Source organism: Sus scrofa, chromosome 2 (assembly GCF_054392235.1).
Source record: "Sus scrofa isolate SSC_HxYL_T2T_F1_AM1 chromosome 2, Sscrofa_HxYL_maternal_Yorkshire_Landrace_v2.0, whole genome shotgun sequence".
NCBI classification, from domain to species: domain Eukaryota; kingdom Metazoa; phylum Chordata; class Mammalia; order Artiodactyla; family Suidae; genus Sus; species Sus scrofa.
The window spans coordinates 38,788,502-38,815,396 of NC_139384.1; the positions used below are offsets into that span (position 1 = coordinate 38,788,502).

The window sequence follows — 26,895 nt, forward strand, 5'->3', positions numbered from 1 at the left end:
AAAAACTTTATTTATTAGTTCTAGAAAACTGTTTTGAATGCAGACTTGCAGAGGTTTAGAATATAGGTGTGCTAAGCAATATCTTATTGCTATAAAATAAATACATTGGAACTAGTTTTTTTTTTTTTTTTGAGGGGGAATCCTTAACAATTTATTTTCAGGAAGTCCATACATGCAAATGTACATAATCATTCAAAAAAGAACCAGGGGTTTGTCAGCTAAACTGTACTTGCTCAAATACAAAAAAATCGACTAACTTAGGAGTTGAAAATTTTGACTATTTAATTTGAAAAATTAAATTAAAACATAAGGATTTCATTTTATTTTTCAAAGAATATTAAATAATTCAATTCATGCTGTTTATTTTCATTTATTTATTTTAAGGGCTACCCTATGGCATATGGAGGTTCCCAGGCTCAGGGTCCACTTGGAGCTATACCTGCCAGCCTACACCACAGCCACAGCAACGTGGGATCCAAGTCCCGTCTGCACCTATACCACAGCTCATGGCAACAAAGGATCCCAAACCCACTGAGCGAGGCTAGAGATTGAACCTGCAACCTCATGGTCATTAGTCAGATTTGTTTCAATTGGACCACAACGGGAACTCCGTGTTTATTTTCTTGATCTATATTATCATTTTGGGGGAGATTGGTTTTAATTAACCTCTCAGAAGCCTTCTTTATTTTGGATGGACAGGTTGTCCTTTGGGAAGTTCTCAGATGCATAGAGAAAAGTATCCTATTAACAAATTATTAAGGAACCTAAAAAAATAAATTACCTCATTTTCTAAATTACTACATAACCGTAGCATGTTATCAGAAAAAAACTTTTATTCTTTTCTTTTCCTGGCAATAGAATATGAGTTCTTATATTTCTTTAAACAAAATTCTATTTTTCAATATTCCTTAAATTATAGTTTCCAAAGGTAATCTCACTACATTTATTTTTTAGGATTATCAATACCTCTGTTCAAATTATCAGAAACCTTAATCTTTACGGACATGGGGAAATGAAAGGGAAAAACAAAATGTTTTGGTTCAGTTCGTACCCTCTTTGATGACTTGCCAAATTAAAAATGTGGTTCTGTCCTTAGTACAAATTTTCGGTTATTTTATACTGTTTATCATTGTATAATCTCAGCAAAGGCATTTCAAGAATGTAACAGGGACAACAAGTAAAGTTTCAAATCAGATGTGTTTTCTGATTTCCTTCTGCCTAGAATAGTATTTTTATTTGGAGGCTTATATGACTAAATAAACCTTAGTTGTCTAGGTGCTTGAATATGTAAAGGGAATTCTAGTGGATTATAAACTTGCCCCATCTCCATATGACCTATACTGGGAATTGAGCATGATATTTTTAAGCTTTAAGGAAATGACATTGTTAAAATTTAAATTGTGATTTTCTAATGTGAAGATGGAATAATTTAAAAGCTCACCTCCGTGACACTAATATTTCCAACTTCCTGTATCCATGAAATAATTCACTTCCCTCATCATTTCACTTGTAAATGATTTCCATTAACTGCCAGACCTTATTTGGTTCCAGAGAACAACTTTCATCAGTTCTTTTAGTAGCAAAGTGACTTTTTCTTTTGAAGTACATACAGTTTGTTAGATGTCTACATTTTTTTTTTCTAGCTCCAGACCTGTTCCCACTTACGCTCATCCCTCCTGCCAACAACAAAGTGAGGAGAAAAAAATACAAAGTTAGGTGATATTACATCAGAATTTAAAACAGTACCTTAAAGAGAGAAAATGATATGTTGAATTGTATTTTCGTAAGTAAAGCATTTTATTTTATAAAATATCTTTCAAGCTTAAAATCGAGCCCCAGCAACCCCTGTTAGTAATAGATTAATAATATCAATCCCTTCAATTAATGATTGTAGTAGTATCTGATAATTATCATTATAAGATAATAACAGCAAGAGATGATGAATCTTCTAAATAAGTCTTGAAATCTGAGAATTATCTATTATCTATCAGGACAATAAAAGATCTGGTAGTTGAAGGTGTAGAACTTTGCCCACATCTTGAAAGATAGAGCTTTGAGGAATTGATGGAGACTCTAAAAAGCTCTGTTAGTCTTTGTGACACTGATATAAAATCATTGTTGGTGGTGTTGAATTTATATAATTCTGCCTACTAAAGAGAATGGTTGAGACCTACCTCAGGATGCAGGAAGGGAATATATCTCAGTTGATAATACCTACTAAATAAATAAAAATGTTAGATGTTTATATCTTTAGACTTGAAGTTTCTTCCTACATATGGATGCACAGTGGTGTATCTAAGCAGAAACTAACTAGTAAGAATCAATGCATTTGCATCTCCTATATCAGTCAGAGTTCACTCAGGAAAACAGAAGCATTTCTAGAGTATTTAGGCAATAAAATATTTGATACAGGAAATGAGCTGCTTTATGAAGAACTGGAAGGGCTAGAGAAGTGGTCAAGAAAACACACAGACTTAGTAATAGATTGTAGATTCTACAAGTTTTTTCTGCTATAGGTCAGGAAAGTGTTTCCAAAATTCACAGATGATGCAATGAAGAAGGTGAGATTTACAAGAAGCTGCTGTCAAATCTCATGTCTGAAAAAGCCATGGATGCCTGCCATTAATATAGGCAATGATGTAAGGCTTCTGCCTTCCAAGCTTGTAAGTCTGCTTGTAACTGTTGCTCTATAAATTAGAACACTGACTGAATGAGATTCTAGAGAATGTAGAATCTTCAGAATGTAGTCTTCCAGACTTGACTGTATAGGGGAGAAAAGCAAAAGGGATATAATTGGCTTGTGCAGAAAACCTAACACAGTGCCTTTCACTGTCTTGGTATTAAGTGTAAGAATTTCTTATGCACCTTTGCAACAATCATCTCTTCTCTAGAATTCATTTAAAAATAGAGATTTGTTATGAACAAACAGAGTGTGCAATATGTGGTATAATTATATATGACTAATTTATAGCCAGTGTCCTCTGTTGAGTATGCAAATTATTGGCTATGGCATGAAGAAATGTTTAATAGGTCAGTATTTGAATAGCAAATGGTTACAAAGGATCATTTTCGACTGTGGCACAATCCCATGGCAGTATTACTGAACTTTAGAAGTATAAATATGAATTACAGCTCCATTACTTATGAATTTGCATAAAATACACTTAGTTTTCTCCTACATGTAAAAACGCCAGTTTACCATGCACAATAAAGATTTCAATGGATATTAAAAAAATACAAATAAGGATGTATTTTCATAACACCTATCACACAGTAGGTACCAACTGATTAATAATCTTTTTTCTCTTTCTTTCTTCTTGGAAAGTGGCAATATTACTGTGTAAAGTAAGATTGAAAATCTAAAAGTTCATAATTTGTACTTTGAGGAAAAGTATGTATCTTTAATTATGCATAATCCTCATTATTGGACTATGTAGTTTAAAAACTATGGTCTTTCATCTCTAAGAACTCTACCTACCAGAAATGAACACTAACTATACAGGCATACCTCAAACATATTTTGGATTTGGTTCCAGACACTGCAATAAAGCAAATGCGGAAATAAGTCACATGAAGTATTTGATTCTCCAGTGTATGTTAAAGGTATGTTTATACTATACTGTAGTTTATAGCTGTGCAGTAGTACAACTATAGTCTGTAGTGAGCAATAACATTGTGCCTAAAAACACAATGTATATACCTTTTTACAAATACTTTACTGTTTAAAAAAAGCCAACCATCACCTGAGCCTTCAGTGAACTACAATCTTTTTGCTAGTGGTAGATCTTGCCTTGGTGTTAAAAACTGCTGACTGATCAGGATGGTAGTTTCTGAAACTTGTATGGCTGTGGTAATTCCTTAAAATAATACAACAGTGGAATTTGCCACATTTATTGACTCTTCCTTTTGCAGACTATTTCTCTGCAGCATATAATGTTGTTTGATAGCATTTTATATATAGAATTTCTTTCAAAATTGGAGTCAGTCCTCTCAAACTCTACTGCTGCTTTATCAGCTCAATCTATGTAATATTCAAGGTCTTTTGTTGTAATTTCAACAACCATCACAGTATCTTCACAATGAATACATTCCATCTCAAGAAAGCACTCTTTTTGTTCATCCTTAAGAATCAAGTCATTTGTGCAAGTTGTATCATGAAATTGCAGTAATCCAGTCATATCGTCAGGCTCCACATCTAATTCTAGTTCGCTTATATTTCCATCACTACTGTAATTACTTCCTCCACTAAAAGTCTTAAGATCATTCATAAAGGTCTGGAATCAACTTTTCAAACTCCTGTTAATATTGATATTTTTACTTTTTCCTATGAATCATGAATATCCTTAATGTCATCTAGAATGCTGAATCTTTTCTAGGATTGTTTCAATTAACTTTGTCCAGATCTGTCAGAGGAATAACTACCTATAGCAGCTATAGCCTTATGAAATGCACTTCTTAAATAATAAAGCTTGGAAGCTGAAATTACTGCTTGATCCATGGCCTGCAGAATGGATGTTATGATAGCAGGCATGAAAGCAACATTAATCTCATTATACATCTCTATCATAGCTCTTAGGTGACCTTGTCAGTAAATAGTAATATTTTTAAAGGAATCTTTTTTTTAATTTGTTTAATTTTTCTGAGCAATAAGTTTGAGTGGGTTTAAAATATTCATTAAATTATGTTGTTAATAGATGTTCTGCCATCCAGGGTTTGTTTTTCCATTTATAGAGTGCAGACAGAATAGATTTATTAAGGGCCCTAGGATTTTCAGAACAATAAATGAGCATTGGTTTCAACTTCCATTCACCAGCTGCATTAGCTCTTATGATAGTGTCAACCTGTCCTTTTAGGCTTTGAAGCCAGGCATTGACTTCTCTCTAGCTATGAATACCCTAGAGATCTCTTTTCCCAATGTAAGGATATTTTGTTTACATTGAAAGTCTGTTGTTTAATGTAGCTACCTTCATTGATTATCTCAGCTTGATCTCGTGGATAACTTGCAGCAGCTTCTATATCAGCACTTGCTGCTTCCCCTTGCACTTTTTATGTTATGGAGTTGGATTCTTTCCTTAAACCTTATGAACCAACCTCTCCTATCTTCAAACTTTCTTCCACAGTTTCCTCACCTCTCTTAGCTTTCACAGAATTGAAGAGAGTTAGGGCCTTGCTCTGGATTAGGCTTGTTTAGGTTTTTGAGAATGTTGTGATTGTTCAGCTCTTCTATTCAGGTCAGGCAAACTTTCTGCACATAATTCATGTGTTCACTGGATTAAAATTTTTAATTTCCCTCAATTAGTTTTCCTTTGCATTCACAACTTGGCTATTTGGTGCAGGAGGCCTAGTGTTTGGCCTATGTTGACTTTGACACGCTTTCCTCACTGAGCCGAATCATTTCTACCTTTTAATTTAAAGTGAGACACGTGCCAACTCTTACTTCCACTCGAATGCTTTGAGGCCATTGTAGGGTTACTAATTGACCTACTTTTCGGAGTTCCTGTTGTGACGCAGTGGAAACAAATCTGACTAGGAACCATGAGGTTGTAGTGAGTTAAGGATCTGGTATTGCCGTGAGCTGTGGTGTAGGTCACAGACGCAGCTCGAATCTGATATTGCTCTGGCTGTGGTGTAGGCCAGCAGCAACAGCTCCGATTAGACCCCTAGCCTGGGAACCTCCATCTGCCGTGGATGTGGCTCTATAAAAAGGACAAAAGACAAAAACAAAACCAAAACCTAATTGACCTACTTTCAATATTGTTGTGTCTCAGCGACTAGGGTGGATGCAGGAGAGGGAGAGAGACATGGAATAGCACACTGGTGAAGCAGTCATAACACACAGAGCATTTATCAATTAAGTTTTCCCTCTTACATGGACTATGCCATTTAATAATTCCCCTAAACAATTACAGTAGTAACATCAAATATCACAGATCACCATAAAAAATATAATAATAATGAAAAATTTAGAAATATTGGAGAAATTACCAAAATGTGATGCAGAGACATGAGCTTAACAAATTCTGCTGGCAAATGGTATAGATAGAATAACTTGTTCAACACAAGATTGCTACAAACCTTCAATATGTAAAAAAAGCACTCTCTGCTAAGCATAATAGATGCACAATATAGCAAGGTATGCCTGCAGTTTAAAGATTTTTTTTCAGAGTTCCCGTCTTGGTGCAGTGGTTAACAAATCCGACTAGAACCATGAAGTTGATCCCTGCCCTTGCTCAGTGGGTTAAGGATCCGGCGTTGCTGTGGGCCGTAGTGTAGGTTGCAGATGTGGCTCGGATCTGGCGTTGCTGTGGCTCTGGTGTAGGCCGGCGGCTACAGCTCCGATTGGACCCCTAGCCTGGGAACCTCCATATGCCGCAGGAGTGGCCCTAGAAAAGACAAAAAAAAAAAAAAAAGAATTTTTTTCTCTGCTGATTTCAGTTCTCTGTCTCTCTGTTATTATTTCTCTCTTTTTGTGTGTATGTGTGTGTGTGTGTGTGCATGTATTTTTTTCTGAAGAGAGAGCTTTGATGTATACTTCATTAAATATACAACATAGTTATTATCGCATATTTGGATATTATTATATCCAATTTTTATTACACATATAGAAAATTTCTATTACACATATGGAAAACGATCCTATTTACCTGCTATATTCTCTAGACTAAAATGTATTAAGATTTTATGTATTAGAATAATACATTACTAGTCATAGTGTTTTGCCAAGCACATTTTTGAGTAAGTAACTAACCCATGTTGCTTATCAGAATCTCCATCCTTTCCATATTACTATGATAAAGCCTATATCTTCCTCTTTATGTCTGCCATCTTTTTTGAAATATTAAATTTCTAGACTGCTATGCATATAGCATAGTGAACATGTGGACCATCTCTGAGTGTATCTTTTTATATTGATGATCTGCATTTGTCTCTGAGACAGATGTTAAGGCAAAAACTCAGATTTCCAGTACAAAAGATTCATATGTATCGCCACCTACCCTTCTAAACCAATACCTGCAAGTCCATAGGCATATGGTTTAATGATGAATAGTCATTAAATCAATATTCACAGTTCATTGTAACTTCCAGTTTAGCCCTTGGAATGAACAGACCACATTTCTTTCGATTATTTCCTCCTCCCAATATTTATCAATTTTCTGAGGCATGCAGTAATTGGATGTATGTTTCCAGGTGAAGACTCACAATATGTGATTATGAAGAGGCAATAAACATTTGCATCATGGAACCTCTTTTGTCCTCTTTCCCCTTGAATGTGTGGACTTTAAAAGTGTATGATTATGTTTCATTCAGATCTTTACTCCATGGATCAATTCTAGCAAATTTTTTTTTCATTTCTATGTGTATGGAAGTTTTCACAATTTTTAGCCTCTTTAATTTATGGATAATTTTTCTCTATAGTTTCCTCCCATGATAAAAAAGAACCCCACAAATTGGTACTATAAATTTAGGCATTTAATCACTACTCTTTATGCATATAATTTTGTCTTTTGGTTTTACTTTTTATATCAGAATCTTTGGGGGTTTTAAAGAGTCAATTATGGAACTAAGGCATTTGTGGAGAAAGACCCAGGCACTACTGAAAGACTGGTTATATCAGACCTAGGGATTAACATAAAATCTTGCTTTGTAAATTAATTAATCCCTACTTACAACTAAACATATTAAATTGTTTGCTTTAACTAGCAGCATCAATATGGATGGATTAAAGTTACATTTGAAATGATGGAATAAATATAAAAGCAGCATGATAAAACAAAGAAATGATGTATGTTTATTTTATTTTAATATTTAATGGTTTGAATCCCACACACTTGCATTCACTGATGGGACTTTTCAACTTCATTAGCAACTGAGCTTTCAATCTCTACTCTTGATAATGTAAAATGGTGAAGACTCCATGATTACATTTAAAAAGCATATCTGGTTAGGAAGACACAGGATATAAATTTATTAAAATGTAAATAGTAACATACAAAACAAAGCAACAATAGGGAAGATAGCATATTTAAAATTTAACTAAATTGCATAAGCAATAGGAAACACGGCTTTAAAAAGGAGAAAATTCTATGAGGATAGAGGAGTTGCTTTCCATGGTGACAATGCTTGCAGCCAGCCAGGTCATTAGGACAGTTTGACTACTGAGAATTTCCCATAGACCCTCACTTGTTTCAGGATATGGCCACACAGAGAAAAACTGCATCCTTAATAAACATGGTTTATTTTATTAAAATGTTCCAAGGAGTTCCCATTGTGGTTTAGTAGGTTAATAACCCAACATAGTGTCTGTGAGAATGTGGATTCAATCCCTGGCCTCTCTCAGTGGGTTAAGTATCTGGCATTGTTGCAAGCTGCAGCACAGGTCACAGATGTGGCTTGGATCCCACATTGCTATGGCTATGTCATAGTCCTGTAGCTGCAGCTTCAATTCGACCCCTACGCCAGGAACTTCCATATGCTATAAGTGCGGCCATGGCCATAAAAAGGAATATATATGCTGCCTTACAGCCAGCCAGTGACTTACAACTTACCAAGTAAAAAATCTCCCCACTTCCAACAGTTCCACTTAATAGATCTGCTTATCAGACTATCTCAGCCTCTCTCTTTTTACTGTTTATAACTTGCTCTCCAGAATAACATCAGTGAAACCCTGTTAAAATAAAAGCAATGAGATATGAATTCCTTTGCTACACTTTATGCATGAACAGTCTTTGTTGATTTTGTCTTGAACTTACTTTTCAAAAGAAATATTGGGCAACCTGATCACTTATGTTAAATTCTTATGTTGTCAGTGATAAACAAGTTTGTATTAAGAATAAAATTTCTTCTGAATGGTTATCTGCCTTTGGAATGCAAGTGTGGTCATTTAGCAATATTTTAAAATAGTCATGTCTAATTTTAAAAATTAATTTTTTTCTTGAAACTTTTAGACAAATGAAAAAACCTTCAAAAATTATTTATAAGTTAATCATGTTAACTTTTAAAAATCTCATGCTTTTAACAAAGTAATATTTTTTAAAAAACCCAACTCATGCAGATATAAAATAAACCTGTGTTAAAGATTTTATTTAACTCATTAATTCAGTAAGACAACTGGAAAAATGTAAGAAATTCTTCTAAGTAAAATCTAAATAACAGACATATTCATAAATCAGGAGTACTGAAATAAATTTGCAAATTATCTCACACTGGCTTTTCCTTGTATGAGGGGTATCGATTAAACCTCCTCTGGAATGTATATTTCTGTCTGTAGAAGGTAACCAGTTTGTTTTGTTTTTAGTTACACACATGTAATAATTTCTGAAGAATTATGAATAACTTAATAAATGATAAAATTTATATGCATGTTCCTATGTTTAGATAATTTCCAGAAGCTTCAGTGTTCCAAAAGAATGATATTCAGTAATATCCTTTGCTTATAATAAAGTCAACATTTTTCTTACCATCTCAGAAAGTTAAAATAACCAAGAAATATGCCATTCATTAGATCTTACTTAATTTTGTGTATATAAAGTGTGTTTATTTGTTAATGTTGATGGAATAAATTTGATGGGGTGGGCCAGATTATAAATAGAGATGAGAGATTATGAGAGAAATACCTGCATCAGAAATTTAGTAAAAAAAAAAAAAAAAATTAAAAAATAAAAAGAGAAAGAAAAAGAAAAATTTGTCCTCTAGGTATGCCTTAGTGTTAACACAATTTTAATTCTATTTTCTATCACTTCACTCATCTTAATGGACACAAAGACAATAGCAAAACACCTGTTAAATATCAAAAATTAGATAGTGTCGTGAAACAACATATAATAGGTAATCCTTACAGGGCATTTACATAAATATGAGGCTTTTTATATGACTCAAATATATTCATTTAGTTAACCTCAGCAGTCCTATGAGATACCTCCAATACAGATGAGAAAAGATGCATAACATAAAATGTGTAAATGATATTACAAAAGGAATTTGCTGTTTGGGCTCCTGAAATTCTGAGATGGTCAGAATAAACTCTTGCTTTCCTCCTCTACTTTGGAAAGGATCTTAATAATTCATGTTAATATATGCCAAATGATATTCTTTTAAAAGGAATTTAATTTCACATTGCTCTGCCCCAGAGACACTCATCTTTTACTTGATGACTGAGTGTATCATGTTCCTCTAATACTACAAAATGGCTTTCCTTTTATGGTTCCACCCTTGACTCTTATTAGACTGGTCTCAGGATAAAACCAATAATTATTGCCATTGTACACTTATCTTGGATAAAATGTAGCTCCTATACATTTTTGGAGAACATGATATGCCAGCCACAGAGATATATGTTACAAAGGAAAAGGTGGAGAAGTATTATAGTTTAATGGAAGTCATAAGTTATTTGCAGTGAACTATTCAGACTTCTGCTTTATATGATTCTAAATTGGAAATTATCATAAAATGAGAATAGTATATTATTTCCTTCCTCACTGGATTATTATAAAAGTTAACGTATGTGGTTATATATATCACTGTATATGTATATTATATATTTCTCTATTTCTCTCATATATATATGTGTGTGTGTGTGTGTACTCTCCATTTCTCACTATATACTTATACAGAGGAAAGAGAGAATATACAGTTGACCCTTGAAAAACTCAGGGCGTAGGAGTGCCAATCCCCTGAACAGAGGAAGATCCGTGTATAACTTTGACTCTTCAAAATATTAGCTACTAATAGTTAAGATTAACTGCTTACCATCTTGTTGATGGGAAGACTTAACCATAACATAAAAAAATCTATTAAAACTATGTTGTATGTTGTATATTATATGTATTATATACTGTATTGTTAAAGTAAGCTATAGTAAAGGAAATATTATTAAAATCATAAGGAAGAGAAAAGCGTACTTCAATACTATACTATATTTATAGATACCTTAATTTTCTGTCGTCTGTTTACAAGATAAATTTACCTATATCAGTATTATTTTGTATGCTGCAAACTGTAGATGTTACATGTATTACTAGTACTAGACATAAAAAATGAACAGATAATATGAAAAAGTTCATATTTATTTGCATTTATTCATTCATGCACTCATAAGGAAAAAAAAGAATATGATTGCTTTATGTTAGCCTATCCTATAGATGAACTAATGAATGAATCATTAGAAAATTTTTATGGCATATGGTATTACAGTTGAATACATAATGCAGTGTTGGAAATATTATTACATTAAAAAAATTGATGTGATGATAAACTGAGACACAGTTTTTCCAGTTATGAGAGAAAGAGGCATACTGCTATGGTAATATAATTGTTTGAAAGCAAAGCTATAAACAAGTACAAAAACTAACATATTAGTTTTATATTTATTTTATTTTTTGTCTTTTTGCCATTTCTTGGGCCGTTCCCGCAGCATATGGAGGTTCCCAGGCTAGGGGTGGAATCGGAGCTGTAGCCACTGGCCTACGCCAGAGCCACAGCAACACGGGATCCAAGCCGCGTCTGCAACCCACAGCACATGGCAACGCCGGATCCTTAACTCACTGAGCAATGCCAGGGATCGAACCCGCAACCTCATTGTTCCCAGTAGGATTCTTTAACCACTGAGGCATGACGGGAACTCCTATATTAGTTTTATAAATATCACTCACCTATGTCTATGGAAGGATGAACTAGTATCTTAAACATATTTTATTCAGTAATGACATACTTAATGCTTTATTTTTTTGATATTTATAGGCTATGCTAATCCTTTGTTAGTTTTTCTGTCAAAAATCTGAAAAAAAGTAGTCAGTGCCTTTGAGGGCTGTCAGTGTTGGACTCCCCTGTATATTACCAATAAGACCTTTTGATAAGACAAAGCTGAGTGTATCTGTTATAGACACCAGTAACAGAATGTGAATTCATAAAGCTTTTGGAGAAATTTCCCATGGGGAGAAGGAAGGGAACTCCAAAATCAGGAGCAACTGGAGATTGGAAGTTTGATTTTAAATAGCTTTTTCAAAGTGAAGGCTTGATTGAGATTGAATCAAAATCATGGTACAGTAGTTCAGGATTGATAGAAACAGTCAAGTGAGACATTTGAGGAAATTTAAAATATTATAGGAACCAAACCATCTGTTGCTGCTTTCGTTGAAGAGTTGGTGAGCCTTTTGGGAAGTTCCCATTATTAATATTCAAATGCTTTAGCATAGAAATCTGGGAAAAGTAAAAAATACTAATGAAGACTGTATAATAACCAAGTCATGTTAATGTAGACAATAGTGTGATTTTGATTCTCAGTATCCAGGGGGTATAAAGGATCAGATTTCAATTTGGAATCGTATAGAAGAAACTGACACCAGAATAAACAACTATGATAAATCTGTGAATATAGTGCTGTGTAGTTCAGAAAAAAACCTTCCTAGTCTTCCAGGAAGGCTAGAAGGCTGGATTTATGTCTGTAGATCATACATAAGCCTGGCAAAACACCTTAAAGAATGCAGTGTTTGGAGATTTAACTGTTTATGTAGTCTTCTCACTGAACTATTTTAGAATGTTTTTACAGCTGCAGGTCTTAGCATATATCTAATTATGAGCACTATCTGCCCCTTGAGCATTTTTGATGATTTATTATACTGACTTTGTATCTAACTTTTAAAATCTACTGATATGGGATTCTGTGAGTCTTGTCACCTTTACCTATGATAGGGAAATAAAACAATCTTGCTAACAGTCCTTGGTATCATCATAAAAGAGAGGGAGAATACAGACTATTACTGAGTAAGCATTAACAGGTTTATATGCATTAGTGGAGTATGAAAGTGATTGTGAAGTTAGAGTAGAATCTCACATAGTTTATGCAGCAAAACAGAAGAAAGAAAATTGATGTCTTTTACCTTCCTAATAGACAAGGAATGGCACCTTGAGACAGTCGTCTTTGTATCCCCTGAGAGATCCCTGAGCTAATTCTGGAGTTACGTTCTTACATGTCTTAAGGTTATTTAGCCTAAACCTTGGAGGTATCTCCTCATGATAAGAAGTGCTTATGGGCTTAATTCCTAGAGAGGAATTGCAAAGATTGAAATATGGGCTTAGATTCACTGTGCCTCCAAACTCTTAAGAAGAAGGTGAAATGGTCTCCTTGTTTTCTAAAAATGGAGGATGTCATTTTCATATATCCTTCTATCTATGATTTTATTTATAAATTACTCTCAGATGTCAACACAGATCTTTTTAACTTGTTAATAAAACACAATTAGGAAAATGTGACTAGACATATGGGCTTTGTACCCAACCCAAAAGGAAATGCACAGTAGAACAAGCAAAATAAATTAAACGTGCTTTGTGCCCCTTCCCCTGTGTCTTCACTTGCTTTGTTTTGAGTTTCCCATAAATCTATTCCGAGATATTTTTAATTGATAGGGAAGGAAACAGGAGGAAAAAGCAGTTATAGACTCAAGCATGGAACTATTCATTAAAAATCCATGCTAGAAAGAAATTTGATGATTTGATGACTTAACGCTGAGCAATTCTTTGCAAGGCAAACTTTCACTTTGTCACCAAGGTATGGCTATATAGTATTTTGATTATGCTGGGCTTCTTTAAGTCCTAGTTGTAATTTCCCAGCAGTTGATAATTTTTTTCAGGTATTTTTAAAAAGCCTTCTTACACTCCCTATGCTTAGATGAAGCCGTATATCACTGAAATAATCTGTTTATGTTACTTTGCTAGCCAATGACCAATAGGATTTATTCTTTTTTGCCTAATTTTAGCTCAGCACAGTAGGTGGCAAATTGCTAGGCATTCCAGAATTACGCCTTTTTATCACTATCTGCCCTTAACACCTGTGAGACCTAAAGATGTTGCTTATTGAGTATATGATTTTTAAACTCACAATATAATAATAAGCCTTTAGTATAGTGTCATAATAGATGTTTAGAATCCAAGGCTTGTTCCCTATTAATATTAATACTTTAATAAACTGGCTACCATTATATTTAAGAAATTATGAGTAGAAATGCAAGTTGTACATTTGAAAATAACTCAAATAAAATTCAACACATCCAAAGCAAGTGGGCTACATATAAAATATAATTTCTTCAAAATCAAATAGACCAAATAGAATCACCCCTTCAACCTAGAAATCCAGAGTGGGATATATATGACTTTTGGGCTGTAGAGACCTATGGAAACATAAGCATCCTTTTAAATTTGTAATTACATAAAATCATTATTTGTAAAAAAAAAAAAATCACTCGAGGATTAAAAGAAGGTTAATGTAAGTTGTAAAAATACCTGTAATAATATAGGACTTCAGAAATGAGATGATTTTAAAATATTTGAGCCTAATACTATCATCTATTTGGAATGAGTATGTAAGCATGGATTTCAAATATTAATGATAACTTTCTATCTTCTGGAAAAGATTTAAATGTCATATATATGCACATATATATATACACATAGTTTAATATATATTAATCAGTGAATTGAATTAAACAAAATAGCTATGTTAAATAAATAAATGTTAGTGTAAAATATTTCAATCCTAATACATGTATTGATTGGTCAATTTGGGTTTTATTAGATATTACATAACTGTTTATCCTTTGTTGCTGACTTTTGTCATAAGAATATGAGAATGAGTGTTTTAGAGCATCTCGGTGACATATTCAATTTTTCATTCTTTCCATGTTTTGTGGAAAAATTTTTACTTGTAAGTGTAAGTAAATCAATATTTAGGTTAATATATTTGAACAATAATTATGTATATATATATATGTATATACACACATGAATACATTTAAAAAAATATGAAAACATAAATACTGAATTATCCTTTTCTAACTTCTCACACACAAACTTCATTACTAGGCCTTGAAACCAGTTATTTTAAATAATTTTTGATTTTTAATTTTCTCCAATTATATGACTCTAATATGGTTATACTCTTATTTCTTGATCTGTCAAAATCAATCAAAACCTATAAATGCACTATGATAAAAGATGAATAACTAACTACCTGTCATAGCCACAAGCCCTCCAACTCTTCTGTCCATGTTTCCTTTTTTTTTAGTCTTTTTGTCATTTTAGAGTCACAACTGCACCATATGGAGGTTCCCAGGCTAGGGATCCAATCGGAGCTGTAGCCACTGACCTACGACAGAGCCAAAGTAACACGGAATCTGAGCCATGTCTGAGACCTACACCACAGCTCGTGGCAATGCCAGATCCTCAACCCACTGAGGGAAGACAGGGATGGAACTCGCGTCCTTGTGGATGCTAGTTGGGTTCACTAAGCGCTCAGCCACAATGAGAACTCCTCCTCTGTCCACTTTTTATTAACATATTATTTTTTCCTTATTTGTTATACTTATATCTTTATGAGAATTTTCTTTTCTTCAATCAAAATTAAATCTCTCTTCACTACACACACAGACACACACAGACACACACACACACACTATATATAGTAGACATATGATTTTGATTTTCTTCCCTATTCTCATGCTTTCTTCCATAGATCTGGTCATCAACTAACATAACACTCCTGGCTTCTCTCTTCATCTTCTTATTGCTTTCCTTCTTCCAGAAATGTCTGTCTTGATTGGTGAATTTGTGGAGAGAAGCTGGGCATGCAGAACTATGTTTCTACCTTTCTTCTAACTTTGTTTTGAAATTGAAAGGGATTTTCACTTATGGTGGGAGAAAAGTAGTTTTGGTGTTATGGTCACAAACAACCCAAAGTTTAGTACATGGCCAGATGCCCTAAAAAAGAAAACAATTAAATTTTACAAAGCAAAGAATGGATGGAAATTAAGGTTTCTGATACAGAGGGCAGATGACCTTAAACTTTGCTTTACCAATGGCGTTAATATTTCATGGAGTTTCTGTTGTGGCTCAGTGGGTTAAGGAGCCATTGTTCTCTCTGTGAGGATGTGGGTTTGATCCCTAACCTCACTCAGTGGGTTGAGGATCCAGCATCTACCACAAGCTGCAGAGTAGGTCACAAATGCATTATTGTGTATGTATGTATATGTATATGTGTATATATATACACATATACATACATATATATATAGAAACAGCTATGCAGCAATGGAAAATAAAAGAAAGTTCATAAAAGTTGTTCATTAAATTATCTGTGTCAAATATACTTATCTTTGCCTACTGGGATCTTAGTTGAGTCTATATCCTGTCATTTGGTTATCTGTTTATAGGTTCGTTCCCTACCCTTCTAACCTAAACCTCATCTTCAAGTCATAACAGAGGTCTGAATTCAGAATTATACTTCTTCATACTATACTTCTCAGGGGCCTTTGCCACCAGGCTTCCTGTCACGTTTAGTCAGTTGAGAGGCCTGGTGGGAGACTGGAGGGAGAGCAGAGAGAAAAGTCAGGCTTTCCTTCTCTCCTCACTACTGTGTCTGGCAGTGTCTGTGCCTTCTTTATGACTCCAATTCTTTCTGTGCAGCTTTTATTTTAACTTGTGCTTGGCAGCCCATCATATTTGCAGCAGCTTTCTGTCTTTCTCAGGCTCTGCTTTGCCTCACATTGTTTTCTTTCAGTAATTCCAAAAGCTCTGCCAACATTTTTGAACTTGTATTTAATTAAATTAAATACCCTCTATTTACCTGGAGTAGATACTATCTTCAGGAAAAGAGAAAAGTCTTTATAACTAGAAACATGTAATAATAATATACAAAATAATAGTAAACTATAAATTAGTAAACTATATAAAATCAAACTTTATAAAATTTTTTCAGTGAACACAACATTCAAATAAGAGCTGAAGATCAATGCATGTTATTAAAAGAGGTTAAAAATAGTTGAAGTCTTACAGGCAAGGTAAAGGAATTTTTTGGTGTATACTGAGTTAAATTCAGACAAATGGATTAATAAAAACTAAAACTCAGGAAATGTATCTATTTTATATGCAAAATTTATTATAATAAAAACTGCAGAAACATATTGTCCAATTAAAGGGAAGAAATCTTTATTTTTTAAAATTCTGAATAATATAATAGAACCAAAGTTGTCTTCTTCAAGAGTGAAAGCTCTGTGCATACCACCTCTACAATAAAGGAAAATATGCCAAAGAAATCCATCTTTTCTGTGCACTAATCTTGATAGTCTCCTATGAAATGTAGAAATACTTCTGCATATGCTAAGAAGCTGTCATTATAAACAGAATAGCAAGGAGAGTTCAATGCAGTGTCTTCTAACTTTTTAAAATTTTGATGACTTTAATCTGACACTCTCATCACTAAGAAAGTAAAATAACATACAATAACTCTTCCTTCTGGTACTGTTACATTCCTGCTTTTAAAACTCCTAAAGTTTTTTTTTTTTTTTTAATAATAAAACATTGACTCCTTTATACTGTTTTCCACAGGCCCCACTAAAGTCTGTTGCCTGCCTGGCTACAACCCTGTCTTCTTTACACTCTCCCTCACTCCTAACTATACTCACCTTCCTTCTGTTCCTTTAACAAAGTGCATTTCCACCTTAAGGCCTGTGCACATGTTGCTTCCTGGTTCTGCAGTCTTTTGTCCTGATTCTTCATATGCTGGGTCCTTCTCATTATGTAGAAATTCCTTCAAATGTTACCTCCTTTAATGTCTTTTCTAATCAACTAATAATGGAAACATTCTACTCTCAGTTATCCATCAGGTAAATATGGTTTATTTCCTTCATGGTGCTTATTTACCCTGTTGTGAAAGTTCTTGTCTATAGTCTTAGTTGATCCTTGTCTTATCCAATAAAAATTTTAGTTCAAAGAAGGCAGGAAGTTGGATTTTAGTTTGAATTTATATCCATACTGCTAAGAATCTTGTTGAATATGTGAATAGTGACATATTTGATTCCTTCTGGGAAATAAACTGAGAAGAAATCATGAAGAATGCACATAGAAATGGCAAAGAACTTGTCTGCCTGGCTCTGCCATTAACTACCTATGTGACTTTCCACAAGATTGTAACTTTATATATCTCCTTTGTAAAATGAGGATACTAGTAGTTTCTGCTGTAAAAGGTTGTTATCAGGCTTATATAAGTTAATATTTATAAAGTGTTTAGAAAAGTGGGCTGGAGAGTACATAGTATATGCTAATTAAGTAAGTTTTTGTTAAAAAAAAACTCAAAATACATTTTTAAATCTTCAAGTTGCTTCTCTCTTTTCTGTTGTTTCTTATTCACCAACCATGATTTCAATCAAAAAAGAGTATAAAATTGGGTTAATCCATCCCTCTCTGTTTTCTTTTGCTTTTGGTGATATGTGTATTGCTGTTACTATTCAGGCAGATAGGCTGTATGTGCATGTGTATGGAATATGGGAACATACTATGTATCCTGAGTTCATGCAGTAGAAGTTAGATTCTAATTTATCGTGCTTAATAGGACTGGCCACATTTATTAGCTGGAGTTTAAAAAATAATAATTTCATTGCAGGGTATACTTTTTAATAATTTCTTTAACTTTGTAATTCTGAGGAGAATGTTTACATTCTTTCCCTAGAATATATTTTTCTAAAACCTTTTACATGGAAATAATTGGTTTGCCACTATCAAGAACATGCTTATTCAAAGCATTTGTCATTATATTTCAAGACCAGGAAAATATGTATTCAAAAACAGATCAAACATTTGACAAGATTTGGACATCTCTGAGTGAGTCAAAATAACTCTTAATTCTTCCTTAGTTATGTTGTCTCTACTGAATTTCAGAGTGAACCCAAGGCTGGTTCTGGGAGAAAATGTTGAGTTTAGATCCTCGTTCAAAGTCCTCCACATTTAGTTCCTTCATTTCTTTTCTAATCTTATACTTAATGTACTCATCAAGTTCCTTTTTTTTTTTTTTTTTTTTTTTTTTTTTGAGTCTTACTGACTTAAGTGCAGTCCTCCAAAACCACATTCATCTTTCTTGCTCCTAGCCCTTGGCTCAAGCTGCTTGGTCTTCTTTGTCCTTGTATAAGCCTGAAGAAAAATCAGAATTTTTCAGAGCCAGTTCAAGATTCCAAACTAAGATACTAATATTTGGGTTATATAGCCTTCTTTATAATTATATTATTTCCTTTTACTTTTTTCCCCCACATTGTATTTCCAGCACTTCCACAGCAGACTAGAAAAATAAGTATTTGAAAAAAAAATAGTAAAACATGATGTGAATCTGTGCTGGAACCCCTAAAGTTAGTCACCAACAATTCTTTCCCTCCCTCCAAGTAGTTAATGACCTTCTCATCAAGTGGTAGGATCTATTCTCCCTTCGCTTAAATCTGGACTGGTCTCATGACATGTTTTGTCTAACAGAATTTGTAAAAGTGACTTTTCAATTCAAGCTCAGCCTTTGCTAGTACCGGCAGCTTTCACTTTCCTTCTTCTGAAACCACATAAAAAGTTCAACCACCCTGAGACCAATATACTGCAAGGAACCCAAGATCACTATGAAGACATGTCTGGTGAAAAATCATTATAATTGAAACCTCCTTTCAGGGTCTTTCAGTCTAGCCTTGCATCAACTGAATGCATCTGAATTAATAATCCCATCTGATGACATGTGCAACAGAAGAATCACTCAGCTAACTACATTCATTCCATAGTGTTATGAAAGTCATCAATGCTGCTTACACCATTATATTTTTATAGGTCTGTTATTCAGCAATAGAGAATTAAAAGTGTCTTGAACTGCTTAAAACAAAAATAAATGTGGGGAGAAGAAATCAGAAATAAAACTCAAACCATGTGAAGATCCTCTTTGAATTTTTTCTGTGCTATCTTTTTATTTATTGTTATTAATTGCTCTTATTAAGTGGAAGATTAAGCATCTTGCTTTTCTTCATTTTGCTAGCTCTAGGAAGTTGGCCAGGCTACATAACGTCAACCTAACTGAAATGGAAATAATAGACTTGTTTTGAGTTAAGGTACATAAAGAGCTTTTGCTGTAATGTATGCAAAATGCTTATAAAGTACTAGGCATGTATTAATTCTCCATAAATGTTTGCAATTATGATTATTCTCATTATTCCTAAGATATTAATTTCAAAAGAGGTATGAGAAAAATCATTTTTTGGGAAAATAATTAGTTTTGTTAAACCTTAGATAAAAGTATTCTTTTTAGATTTAAGTTTTTTGTAAGAAATTTCATGTTAATTAGTCTAAAGTAGTAACATTTTCTATCCCATGTGTCTCTTTTGTCTTTCTATTAAAATACTTCAAAATTTAATTTATATTTTGGATTACCGATGTTTAGAATTTTTAAAACTACTCAGATTTATTCTATTTCTTCCAACTTTTCTTCAAATATTAATTTAAACTTTCAATTATAATATGTGATTTATAATTTTTATGCATTTACTATACACGTATTTATGAAATATATTAAGTGCTATAAAATGTATGCTTTGTTAGAGATTTAAAGAGATGACAAGAAATAGAAAAAACTAGAAGTTCCCCTGTGGCACAGTAAGTTAAGAATCTAACTATGACAGGTCAGTTTGCTGTGGAGGCATGAATTCTATCCTTGGCCCAGGAACTTCCATATGTGACTATTAAAAAAAAAAAAGAATTATAAAACTAAAAATCAGGAAAAAAATCTTTATATCAAGGATATTATTTTTTTAACCAAGGTTGACAATTACACACAAATAACAAATTAATGTAGTATGACAGTAGTAAGTGCTATAGACTAATACATTGTGACCTGAAGCACTTCACTGAGTACAAACACATATTTAGTAAATTCAAAGGAAATATTCCTAAAGACATGACAACTGAGCTAAGTTCTGATAAGGAATGCAGAATGTGTGCGCGTCTGTGTTTATGTGTAACTTAGGGTGCACAAGGTATAAAAAAAGAAGTAAAACAGATAAGATTCTGTGTCTTGTAAAAGTTTTTTTCTTTCTTTGATCAGGGATGGAGTGCAGGTGTACATTATCAAATTCATGTTTGAAAGACCACAGTGTGGGGAAAAAATAGAAAGTTTAGATGTATCAGTAGAAAAATAACTGAATTAATTACCAACCATTCAACTCATGAAATATTTTGTAACCAATGAAAATAAATAATGAGAGACATATAGATTAATTTCTAGTAATATCTACAAATTGTTAAGGGAAGTGCAAAAATGCAACAAATTATTAAAAATAAATTTCTAATATGTATATGTTAATCTATATTTTATGTATTATATATGCACATTTACATACATATATGCATATATGTGTATACTGTGTGGTCATACATAAAATTACTACACATTATATGGTTCAAATGCAGTTCATTATTTTCACTCACTGAATGAAATACTCAATGCAATTGATGTGAATTTCAATTTTTATGTTTGAGGGCAATAAAAGAGGCAATACATTTTGGGGACAAGTTTGAATAAATAAAGGGTTATTTTAAAATTGACTGACTGATTATGTCTACACGTATATGTCCAATTAACTTTCTTTTTTTATTTTAAAATATAATTTTATTAGAAAACAACTTTTGCAGTAATCAAATTAGTTTCCGATGAAAGAGAAAATTTGCAATAGTTGAAAGCTTATATGTGCCCTAAATATTTTAAAAATAAAGCTAACTGTTGTATAACTTTGGGAAAGTCAGGATTAGTTTGAGGGATAATAAGCATAAATTATTAGCCTCCAATTTGAGTTTAGCACATTATGACTATTCTGGATGCTTAAATTTAGTCTCTTACTAAATATAATTGTGTGGAGGTATCTTGTTGGAAAATAGCATTTATTGCTCTTTTTCGAGAGAGGTAAGCAACTGTTTTGGGGAAATTAGTCTTTAACATTGGAACCTGCTTGTGGGTGAACTTCAAATTCTCTCTCAATGAGAATTTAAGGGCTACCAGATAAAACATTTATCATAAAGAAGGACTTTTTTGAAAGCTGCTTTTAAAAAAGGAATCCCATACTAGGAAGGCTGAAAATCAGTTGAATCTCTTATGTACTGACTTATTCCACCTACTTTTTTAAAATTAATTTATTTTTCTGCTGTACAGCATGGGGACCAAGTTACACTTACATGTATACATTTTTTTTCCACCCTTTGTTCTGTTGCAATATAGGTATCTAGACATAGTTCTCAATGCTACTCAGCAGGATCTCGTTGTAAATCCATTCCAAGTTGCATCTGATAACCCCAAGATCTCTCCCACTCCCTCCCTCTCCCCCTGGGCAGCCACAAGTCTATTCTCCAAGTCCATGATTTTCTTTTTCTGTAGGAAGTTTCCTTTGTGCCCTATAATAGATTCCAGATATAAGCAATATCATATGGTATTTGTCTTTGTCTTTCTGACTTATTTCACTCAGTATGAGAGTCTCTAGTTCCATCCATGTTGCGATAAATGGCATTATGTTGTTCTTTTTTATGTCTGAGTAGTATTCCATTGTGTATATATACCACTTCTTCCTAATCCAATCCTCTGTCGATGGACATTTGGGTTGTTTCCATGTCTTGGCTGTTGCAAATAGTGCTTCAGTGAACATGCAGGTACATGTGTCTTTTTCAAGGAAATCCTTATCTGGATATATGCCCAAGAGTGGGATTGCTGGGTTATATGGTAGTTCTATGTATAGATCTCTAAGGTATCTCCAAACTGTTCTCCATAGTGGCTGTACCAGTTCACATTCCCACCAACAGTGCAGGAGGGTTCCCTTTTCTCCACAGCCCCTCCAGCACTTGTTATTTGTGGATTTATTAATGATGGACATTCTGACTGGTATGAGGTGGTATTTCGTGGTAGTTTTGATTTGCATTTCTCTTATAATCAGTATGTTCAGCATTTTTTCATGTGTCTGTTGGCCGTCTGTGTATCTTCCTTGGACAACAGTCTATTCAGATCTTTTGCCCATTTTTCCATTGGGTTGTTGGCTTTTTTGCTGTTGGGTTGTATAAGTTGCTTATATATCCTAGAGATTAAGCCCTTGTCCATTGCATCATTTGAAACTATTTTCTCCCATTCTGTAAGATGTCTTTTATTTTTCTTTTTGGTTTCCTTTGCTGTGCAAAAAGCTTGTCAGTTTGATGAAGTCACATTGGTTTATTTTTGCTTTTATTTCTGTTGCTTTGGGAGACTGACCTGGGAAAATATTCATGCGGTTGATGTCAGCGAGTGTCTTGCCTATGTTTTCTTCCAGGAGATTGATGGTGCCTTGTCTTTTATTTAAGCCTTTAAGCCATTTTGAGTTTATTTTGTGCATGGTTTGAGGGTGTGTTCTAGTTTCATTGCTTTGCATGCAGCTGTCCAGGTTTCCCAGCAATTCTTGCTGAATAGACTTTCTTTTTCCCATTTTATGTTCTTGCCTCCCTTGTCAAAGATTAATTGACCCTAGGTGTCAGGGTTTATTTCTGTGTTCTCTATTCTGTTCCATTGGTCGGTCTGTCTGTTTTGATACCAGTACCACACTGTCTTGATGACTGTGGCTTTGTAATATTTCTTGAAGTCTGGGAGAGTGATGCCTCCTGCTCGGTTTTTGTTCTTCAGAATTGCTTTGGCAATTCTGGGTCTTTTGTTGTTCCATGTACATTTTTGGATGGTTTGTTCTAGTTCTGTGAAAAATGTCATGGGTAATTGGATAGGGATTGCATTGAATCTGTAGGTTGCTTTGGGTAGTATGTCCATTTTTACAATATTGATTTTTCCAATCCATGAACATGGAATATCTTTCCATTTCTTTACATTTTTATTAATTTCTTTGATTAAAGTTTTATAATTCTCAGCATATAAGTCCTTTACCTCCTTGGTCAGGTGTATTCTGAGGTATTTGATTTTTTGAGGTGCAATTTTAAAATGTATTTTTGTATTCTTTTTCTAATATTTCATTGTTATTATAGATAAATGCGACTGATTTCTGAATGTTAATCCTGCTACTTAGCTGAATTTGTTGATCAGTTCAAATAGTTTTTGGGTTGAGTCCGTAGGGTTTTCTATGTATTGTATCATGTCATCTGCATACAGTGACAGTTTTATCTCTTCTCTTCCTATTTGGATGCCTTTTATTTCTTTTGTTCGTCTAATTGCTGTGGCTAGGACTTCCAAAACTATGTTGAAGAGCAGTGGTGAGAGTGGGCATCCCTGTCTTGTTCCAGGTTTGAGTGAGAAGGCTTTCAGTTTTTCCCCATTGAGTACTATATTTGCTGTGGGTTTATCATAAATGGCTTTGATTATGTTCAGGAATGTTCCCTCCATACCCACTTTGGTGAGGGTCTTGATCATGAATGGATGTTGGACTTTGTCAAATGCTTTTTCTGCATCTATTGAGATGATCATATGATTTTTGACTTTTCTTTTGTTAATGTGGTGTATGACTTTGAATGATTTGCGTATGTTGAACCATCCTTGTGAACCTGGGATGAACCCTTCCTGGTCATGGTGTATAATTTTTTTGATATGTTGTTGGATTCGGTTGGCTAAAATTTTGTTGAGGATTTTTGTGTCTGTATTCATCAAAGATGTTGGCCAATAGTTTTCTTTTTTAGTGGTATCTTTGTCTGGTTTTGGAATAAGGGTGATGGTGGCATCATAGAAGGTCTTTGGGAGTGTTCCTTCTTCTTCGATTTTTTTAAAAAGTTTAAGGAGGATGGGCAGCAGATCCTCCTTATAAGTTTGGTAGAATTCACCTGTGAAGCCATCAGGTCCTAGACTTTTATTTGTAAGGAGTGTATTTATGACATATTCAATTTCATTTCTAGTGATTGGTGTGTTCAGTTGGTCTGTTTCTTCTTGATTCAGTTTTGGCAGGCTGTAAGATTCTAGAAAACTGTCTATTTCTTCCAGATTTTCAAATTTGTTGGCATATAGTTGTTCATAGTATTCTCGCATGTTGTTGTTTTTTTTTTATTTCTGCAGTATCCATTGTGATTTCTCCTTTTTCATTTCTTATTTTGTTTATTTGGGTTCTTTCTCTCCTCTTCTTACTGAGTTTAGCCAGAGGTTTGTCAATTTTGTTTACCTTTTCAAAGAACCAGCTTTTGGTTTTATGTATTTTCTCTATTGTTTTCTGAATCTTTATTGATTTCCTCTTTGATCTTTATAATTTCCTTCCTTCTGCTGACTTTAGGTCTTTTCTCTTCTTTTTCTAACTCGTTTAGGTGGCGGGTTAAATTGTTAATTTGAGATCTTTCTTCTTTTTTTGAGAAAGTCCTGTATCGCTATGAATTTCCCTCTGAGCACTGCTTTTGTGGCATCCCATATATTTTGAGAGGTTGTGTCTTCATTATCATTTGTCTCAAGGTATTTTTTTAATTTCTTTCTTTTTTTTTTTTTTGCTATTTCTTGGGCCGCTCCCGCAGCATATGGAGTTTCCCAGGTTAGGGGTCCAATCGGAGCTGCAGCCACCTGCCTACGCCAGAGCCACAGCAACATGGGATCCGAGCCACGTCTGCAACCTACAGCACAGCTCACAGCAACGTCGGATCGTTAACCCACTGAGCAAGGGCAGGGACCAAACCCGCAACCTCATGGTTCATAGTCAGATTTGTTAATCACTGCGCCATGACGGGAACGCCTAATTTCCTTCTTGATTTCCTCATTGACACATTGGTTTTTTACTAGCATGTTGTTTAGTCTCCATGTAGTAGTATTTGTTCTCATTTTTTTTTCCCTGTGGTTGATTTCTAGTTTCATGCCATTGTGGTCAGAGAAGATACTTGAAATAACTTCTATGCTTTATAATTTGTTAAGGTTAGCTTTGTGTCCCAATATCTGGTTGATACTTGAGAATGTTCTGTGTGCACCTGAGAAGAATGTGTATTCTGATTTTTTTGGATGTAGTGTCCTGAAGATGTCAATTAAGTCTAACTTTTCTATTGTTTCCTTTAGGATCTCTGTTGCTTTATTGGTTTTCTGTCTAGAGGATCTTTCTGTTGGTGTGAGTGGGGTATTAAAGTCTCCTACTATGATTGTATTCCCATCAATTTCTCCCTTTATGTCTGTTAATATTTGTTGTATGTATCTGGTGCTCCTATATTTGGGGCATATATGTTGATGATAGTAATATCCTCTTCTTGGATGGATCCCTTAATCATTAAATGGTATCCTTCTTTGTCTTTCTTTATGTCTTTTGTTTTAAAGTCTATTTTGTTTGATATGAGTATTGCAACTCCTGCTTTCCTGTCATGTATGTTGGCATGAAGTATTTTTCCCACCCCTTCACTTTCAATCTATGTGTGTCTTTTGTCCTAAGGTGGGTTGCTTGTAGGCAGCAGATTGAAGGTTTTTGCTTTTTCAGCCACTCTGTGTACTTTGATCAGAGCATTCAGTCCATTGACATTTAAGGTGCTAATTGATAGATGATTATTTATTGCCATTTTAAACCTCATGTTCCAGCTGAGTCTATGATTCTCCCTTCTTCCTTTCATTTTTGGTTGGATGGTCTCCAATTATTTTCTGTTTGAGTATTTTTCTTTTCATTTTTTGCAAATGCAGTGTTTGGTTTCGATTTGTGGTTTGCTCTGTTTTTAAAGAATACTAACCCCTTCCTATAATTATGTGTTTTAGCCTGATGGGCCTGCAGGTTCAAACACTTCATTACTATACTAAAATTAAGAAGAGAAACAGACACAAAAGAAAAAAAAAGAAAACAGAAAGAAAGAAAAGCAAATTTTTTTTTAAAAAAAGAGAATTTATTTCCTCACCATCCCTTGCCCATATTTTATGATTTTGATGACTCTTTTTTTTTCTTTTTAATTTTATTTTGTTTTAAACATGTTCATGATTAAACATGTGTGCTGGCTTATCTGAGTGACTGCTCCCTGACTGTGGCTTCCTCATTCTTTTCTTTTTGGTTTAGAGAAGCCCTTCAATATTTCTTTTAGCCTAGGTTTTGTATTGCTGTATTCCTTTAGCTTTTGTTTTTTGGAACAAAAAATCATTTCCCCTTCTATTTTAAATGATATTCTTGCTGGATA

The 26,895-nt window shown here is 33.8% G+C and overlaps 1 long non-coding RNA gene across 5 annotated transcripts in view; it reads left to right on the forward strand.

Annotated features, from left to right (window-relative positions):
* LOC106509395 (uncharacterized) overlaps positions 1-26,895 on the forward strand; it is a 707,614-nt gene that overhangs the window by 77,260 nt on the left and 603,459 nt on the right. Inside the window, exon 4 of one of the 5 annotated variants that reach the window (XR_014837148.1) lies at positions 1,644-1,783. The exons of the other annotated variants lie outside the window; for them this stretch is intronic. This is a non-coding gene — a long non-coding RNA (uncharacterized LOC106509395). The remainder of the gene's footprint in view (positions 1-1,643; positions 1,784-26,895) is intronic. 5 annotated transcript variants of the gene reach the window in all.